General features: G+C 37.1%; 1 pseudogene; it reads left to right on the top strand.

The window, feature by feature from the left end:
- Nucleotides 1–6,903: 6,903 nt before the first annotated feature.
- LOC104871448 overlaps nt 6,904–7,163 on the top strand; it is a 2,799-nt pseudogene continuing 2,539 nt past the window's right edge.

The following is a 7,163-nucleotide window of genomic DNA, read 5'->3' on the forward strand; positions in this document are numbered from 1 at the left end:
TTGTTAATCCATTTGATTTTAAAAAGTGACACACACACACACATTTTCTTTACCCAGTCTCAAGTTGATGGGAAATTGGGCTGTTTCCAAGTTTTAGCTATTAGAACAACACAGTTATTTATCATTGGGATCTTGTACCTTTACATGATATATCTTGGTTCTTATTTTTCCCCATATCCCTGTCCTCACTTCACCCCCTTCACCCCTATTTACAAAGACTTTGTTTCCAGTTTTTTCTATTTTCACATTTTTTTCTTTTCCTTGATTTCCTTTCCTTTCCCTTTCCCACTTCCTCTTTAGATATTTTCTTGCTACTTCACAATATCAATTACACATTTTGATCCTTATTTACACTTTGTTTTTCACACCAGAGAAACTATTCAGTACTCAAGTGTGTCTTATTTCACTTGAGTATAGCCTCAATGCACATACACTTAGCTATAAATGTCTCTAGTTTCTCATTATTTATGGCTGAGAAGTACTCCATTTTATAGAAAAACCACATCTTGTTAATCCATTTGATTTTAAAAAGTGACACACACACACACATTTTCTTTACCCAGTCTCAAGTTGATGGGAAATTGGGCTGTTTCCAAGTTTTAGCTATTAGAAATTATGCTACTGTGAACATGGGTGTACATATAGCAATGTAGTATGATTCCTTTAATTCTTTTGAGAAGATACCCAGCAAAGGACTAGCTGGGTCAAATGGGACTTCTAATCCTAGTTCTTTGAGGTATCTCCATACTGATATCCATAGTGGTTGCACGAGTCTACACTCCTACCAGCAGTGGAACAGGGCTTCTTTTTCCCCAACATTTTTTGATAGATAGCAGCCATACTTTCTGGAGTGAGGTGGAATCTCAGCGTTGTTTCCCTTTGCATCTCTTCCATGAACAGTGATACTGAACATTTTTTCATATGTTTATTTCCTATTTCTATTTCTTTGCTTGAGAATGTCTGTTCATTTCAGATGCCCATTTTTTGGAGTGGATCTTTAAATTTGGGAGGTCTGATATTTTTAAGTTCCTTACATATTCTAGATAGTAGATCTTTGTCAGAGGAATAGCTAGTAAATTTTTTCCTCCCACATTATGGGTTGTCTCTTCACGCTGTTGGTGGTTTCTCTTGCTGTGCAGACTCAGAATCTTGTGCTTGCAAGGCAGACAGTGGCACCACTGAACTAAATCCCCAGGCAGAAGCTTTTTAGTAAGAGATCCCACTTGTTGATTCTTTGTGCTAGTTCACATGCAACTGAGGTTTTGTTCATAAAATCTTTTCCCACACCAATGTCTTCAAGAGTTCTACCTAACCTCTCTTCCAGCCAGTTTAGTGTTTCTGTATTAATTTTTAGACCTTTAATCCATTTTAATTTTAGTTTGGTGCACAGTGAGAGATATAGGCCTAGTTTTGACCTTTTGCAAGTTAAAACCAAATTTTTCCAGCACCACTTTTAAAGAGGCTATCTTTCCTCCAGTGAGATTGTTTGGCTCCTTTGTCAAGGATGAGGGTGCTGAATGTGTCTGGAGTTGTTTCTGCATTTTCTAATAGGTTCCACTAGTCCTCAGATCTGTTTATTTAACAGTACTCTGCTGTTATTAATCATAATGGCTTTGTAGTATAGTTTCAAGTTGGGGATTGTGATACTCCCTACCTTGTCTTTGTTGCCTAGAATTGCTTTTGCTAGGCCTCTTCTTACTCCAAATGAATTTTCAGATTATTTTCTCAATGTAAAGTATGCTATTGGGATTTCAATCATGATTGCATTGAATCTGTATAGCAGTTTTGGAAGTATGGCTAATTTCACTATGTTGGTTCTTCTTACCCAGGAGCAAAGGATGTCTTTCCATTCTTTAATATCATCTTCGATCTCTTTTATCAGAGTGCTACAGTTTCTAGAGTAGAGGTCTTTGATTTCTTACATTAGGTTGATTCCTAGGTATTTCAATTTTGTGGGTGCTATTGTGAAAGGAATTATTTGCCCCATTTCTCTCCCAGTGAGTCTCTTGTTCATATACAGGAAAGCCACTGATTTTTGTGAATTGACCTTATATCCAGCTACTTTACTAAATTTGATTAAGCCTACAAGACTTGGTGGAGTTCTTGGAATCTTCTATATAGAGTATCGTACTGTATGCAAATAGTGACAATTTAACTTCTTCATTGTCTATCTTTATTCCTTTTATTTCTTTTTCTTGTCCAATTGCTATGGCTAATGTTTCCAAAGCTACAATGAACAGGAGAAGTGACAGAGAACATCATTGTCTTGTCCCTGATTTTAGTGTGAATGATTTCACTTTTTGACCATTTAGTATGATATTGGCTGTTGGTTTTTCATAGATGGCTTTATCAGGTTGAGGAAGAGACTGTCTTCCAATTTTTTTGTAGGGTTTTTATCATGAAAGCATGTTAGATTTTGTCGAACACTTTCTCTGCATTTTTTTTTGAGTCAAGCAGTGGAACCACTGAGCTAAATTCCCAGCCCTACTGCATTTTTTTTGAGATGATCATATGGTCTTTGTCCTTAGTTCTATTAATACAGTGTATTATATTTATTGATTTGCATATATTGAACCACCCCCACATCCCTGGAATTGATCCCACTGGTCAGGGTGTATGATTTTCTTATTGATCTTCTGCATTCTATTTGCCAATGTCTTATTAAGGATTTTTGCATCTATGTTCATTAATGAGTTTGGCGTATAGTTCTCTTTTTTGGTTGGGCCTTTCCCTGATTTGGAGATCAAGGTGATGCTTGTTTGCAGGAATGAATTTGGGAGTATTGCTCCCTTTTCAATTTCACTGAAGAGTTCAAACAGTTTTGGAAATAGTTCTTCTCTAAATGTCCTGTAGAACTCAGCAGTGAAGCTACCAGTGCCCAGGCTTTTCTTAGTTGGTAAGTTTTTTAGTGAATTTTCAATTTGATTGATTGATACTGGGTTGCTTAGAATTCTTAGGTGTTCGTTGTTCATATGTAATTCAGGCATATCTAGGAATCTGTCAATTTCTTCTGTTTTCCATCATATAGGTATATATTTTCTTGAAGTAAGTATTGATAAGGTGGGCTAAGGGTTTTTCAGTCAATTTTGTTTATTTTTTCAAAGAACCAACTCTTGGCTTGATTTTTTGTATTGTTCACTTATTCTCCACTGCATTGATTAGTGGTCTACTCTTTGTAATTTCCTCCCTTGAATGAGCTTTGGGTTTGTCATGCTCATCTTTTTTGAAAAGACTGATTTTCAGCATCAGGTTGTGTTTGAGCTCAGTCTATTTTCCTAGTATGAGTATTCACTGCTATGAAATACCCTCATAAGACTGCTTTCATTGTGTTTCATAGATTCTGATATGTTGTATTGACATTGTCATTTAATTGTAGAAACTGTCTTTCTTTAATTTTCTGTGTGATCCACTGGTTATTCAGAAGTGTGTCATTCAATTTCCATGTGTTTATGAAATTTTTGTGATTTCCTTTTTATTAAACTCCAATTTCATCTCACTATGTTTTGATAATATACAGGGGATAACTTCAATTCCTTTGCACTTACTTAAATATGCTCTATGAGTGAGTGTGTTGTCTATTATGGAGAATGACCCCTGTGCAGCTGAGAAAATTTTATACTCTGATTTTGGGGGGTGGAACACTCGGTAAACATCTGTTATGTTCATTTGTTCAAAAGTTTGATTGAGTTGTTTATTTTCTTGCTAGTGCATCTATCTATTTGTGACAGTGGTGGTACTGAGATCCTCAACTACTATTGTATTAGTGTTGATATGATTTTTTATGTCTGTTAGTATTTGCTTTATATAGTTGGATACACTAGTATTCGGTGCATATATGTTTATGATCATCATCTCTTCCTCTTTGATTTTTCCCTTCACAAGGACACAGAGGCCTTCTTTGTCTCTTTTAATCAGTGTTGGTTTGAAATCCATTTGATCTGGAAAGAAGGTAGCTACTCCTGCTTCTTCTTGGGGGGGAGGGGGTTACTGTCACTTGGAGTATTTTTTCCATTATTTGCCTTTCAGTTTATGAATTTATTTTTGAATTAAGTGTGTTTCTTATATGCAGGATATTGCTGGATCTTGCTTCTTGACCCATTCTTCTGTTTGTTTTGATTGGTGAGTTGAGACCATTAATTTTGATGGTTATAACTGATATGTATTGACTTACCTTCTCATGACCTTTTCTTTTTGTTGGATTCTTCCCCTTTGCATTTAATTTCTTATCTTCATTCTGCTTCATTTTGCTGGGCTTCATTCTGCCGGGCTTCCTGGGGTTGTGATCTTCATTTTCTTTTCCTAGGATATTGTTCAAAAATTTTTGAAGTGCTGGTTACATATTCATGATGTTCATTGGGTACTCTTTGTCATGAAAGTATCTTATTTCTCTATCAATTTTGAAATATAGTTTTGCAGGGTACATCAATCTGGATTGGAAGTTGTTTTCTTTGAGGGCTTGAAATATGTCACTCCATGCTCTTCTTGCCTTTAGGGTTTGTGTTGAGAGGTCTGCTGTGATTCTGATGGGCTTTCCTTGTATGTGATTTACTTATTTTCTCTAACTGCTTATACAATTTTGTTCTTCTGTTGGGTTTCTGGAATCTTAACTATTGTATGGCTATGTGTAGATTTTTTTTGATCATGGCTAGTTGAAGTCCTATATGCCTTACTTATTTGTATGTCAAGTTCTTTTCCCATACATGAGAGGTTTTTTTTCTGTCATTACTTCTGTAAGCAGTTGTTTTTTGTTACCTGCACTCTCCTGTTTTTTCTTTGACTCTGATAAGTCTTGTGCTATTCTTCTTTGTTCCATCTAGCAGCTGCTTGATTGATTTCTCATGGTTCCTTACTAATTTTAAGTATTTTTTTCTTTTCCTGATCATTAGTTGCAATCCTGTCTTCTAGATCTGATATCCTGTCCTCACATTGGCTTGTTCTTTTTTATAAACTTTCAATAGAGTGTTCAATTGCCTGGAATTCTGTTTGTATCTGTTTTATGGATTCCATTCAGTTCCTATGTTGGGATTCCATCATGTTTCTCAGCTTCTCTATTTTTTTTTAATCTGTGTCTGATGTAGAATCATTAACATGTCTTGTACTATGAGCACAATCTCTGTTGTTATCTGAGAAATGATTTCTGATTTCATTTTTTGAGATCCTCTTTCATTGCTAGTTCAGGGAATTCAGGTGCTTGCACATCAGGTTGTTCTATCTCATTGTCCTCTGGGGTTGCCTTAGGTAATTTTGAAGTTTGATTTTGAGACTTGTTTACATGTCTTTTCATTTCAACAGATGCAACCTGCTATGCCTTTGTTGAGGGAACTGTGTGCTCACGTGTTGTCCTCAATTCTCAGCAAGCTACTAAGCAGCCTGTTTTCTTCTGCTCACCAGGGCACCAATTCCTGGGTTCAGAATGGTTACCTTATAGATCCCTGATCTGGTCTGTTGTCTGGGGGGCTTCTGGCTGGGGCCTGTGCACACTTGGGATAGTATCTAGGCATGCCTCTGGTTAGGGTCTGCTCCCCTAAGTAGCTGTTGTCTGGGAGATCCTATGGCTAGAGAATGTGCAATCCAGTCCCTGTTGTTTGAGCAGGCTTCTGGCTAAAGTCTTCCTGCACTTACTAATGGTATCACAGCAGTCCTCTGGCTGTTGCTTGTGCAGCTATTTTCTGGGTGGGTCTTTGGCCTGGGCTTGTGTGCCCAAGAAACTGGGATTGGGCCGAGGCCCTGGTTGTATGTGCCTGAAGCTACCCACACTGCTCTAGTCCAGCACCACTGCTTGCTGAATCTGCCAACCCTTCTTGATACTTTAAACTTTCACCCTTATTATGTCAAGAGACTTTCCTATTGGAGTCTTATTACTTTGGCATTGCTGTAGTTCTTTTTAGCTCTCTTCCCTATTACTGTCCCTTTACTAAACCCATTGAGTTGGTGCTTCAAGGGCAGTTTGGTGATCTGAAAAGGTGCAGATTCAGTAGACTGGTAGGGATGGGCATCTGACTGGAGGGAGCTGAGGACAGAATGAGGGATAAGAATAAGTCTGACTATGATGAGAAGCAGATAAATCAGTGATCAATGGATGCCACAAGGAAGACTTCTGGGTCCCTGATTCCCACACTCACTAGAAGCTACTTCACCTGGCTCCTCACTCAATATCATCCATACTCTGATGATTCTAATTTATGCATTCAAATATAGTTTCTCTCCTGAGCTCAATATTCATATTTTCAACTGCCTGCTTGAGGTCTCCACTGCTGTGTCTCCAACAAATCAGTCCTCTGAAAAGTAACCAGAAAGATTCCCTAAACATATAATGTTGATTATGACATTTCCTCACTCATAGCCCACTAATAGCTTTCCAAAATACTTAGAGTAAAAACCCAAATTCCTTATAATGTCCCCCAAGACCTAATGCTCCTTGAAGGCACCAGGCAAGTCAGGCTTCAGAAATTGTGCATTTGCCACTCCTGTATTTTATTCAAGGTCTGAGCAGAATCTCATGAGATATAGCTGAGTATTAATTCAGTGTGTGCACGTGTGTATGTGCATGTGACAGATCACGTGCTCTGGGAGATTTTATTTGAAAGTCCTCAAGACAGCAGAATAAACCTTGTAAACCCATGTGGGAAGAGCTATAAACCATGAAAAACAGAGCTTAAAGTATAAGACTGCAATATTTATGTTCCTGATACAGAAAGGTAATGGGAAAGCTCATCCACCTAGGCCTGAGTGCCTGAAGAATGTATGCTCTAGGTCTGTTCCATGCGGCAGTGTGGGGTTCAAGTTTACACTACCATCTTAGAAGTTCAAGATTCTCAAAACTGAAAATTAATATATATGTGTTCCAGTGCCAGTGATAATCCTGAGGCACTTACACAATGACACTACTCACCATGGGTACCCATGGATTCCACAGATAAGTATAGTATTTCTGACACTGAGCTTTCTCAAGTAAATGACACAAAATAGGTGAGAAACTAAAGACATAATGAATAGCAGCATTAAAAGATTAATATTTTCATATTATAGCACACTATAATAATAAATTATGTTTAATTAAAAAGAATAAAAAGAATAAAGACCGGAAGAAATATGCATGAAACAAGCACACCTCAAGTAGATTGAAATAAATTAAATAAAAATTTTAAAATCAAGCAATAAAT

Source organism: Fukomys damarensis, unplaced genomic scaffold, assembly GCF_012274545.1.
Source record: "Fukomys damarensis isolate Sample0158 unplaced genomic scaffold, DMR_v1.0_HiC HiC_scaffold_1, whole genome shotgun sequence".
NCBI classification, from domain to species: Eukaryota; Metazoa; Chordata; class Mammalia; order Rodentia; family Bathyergidae; genus Fukomys; species Fukomys damarensis.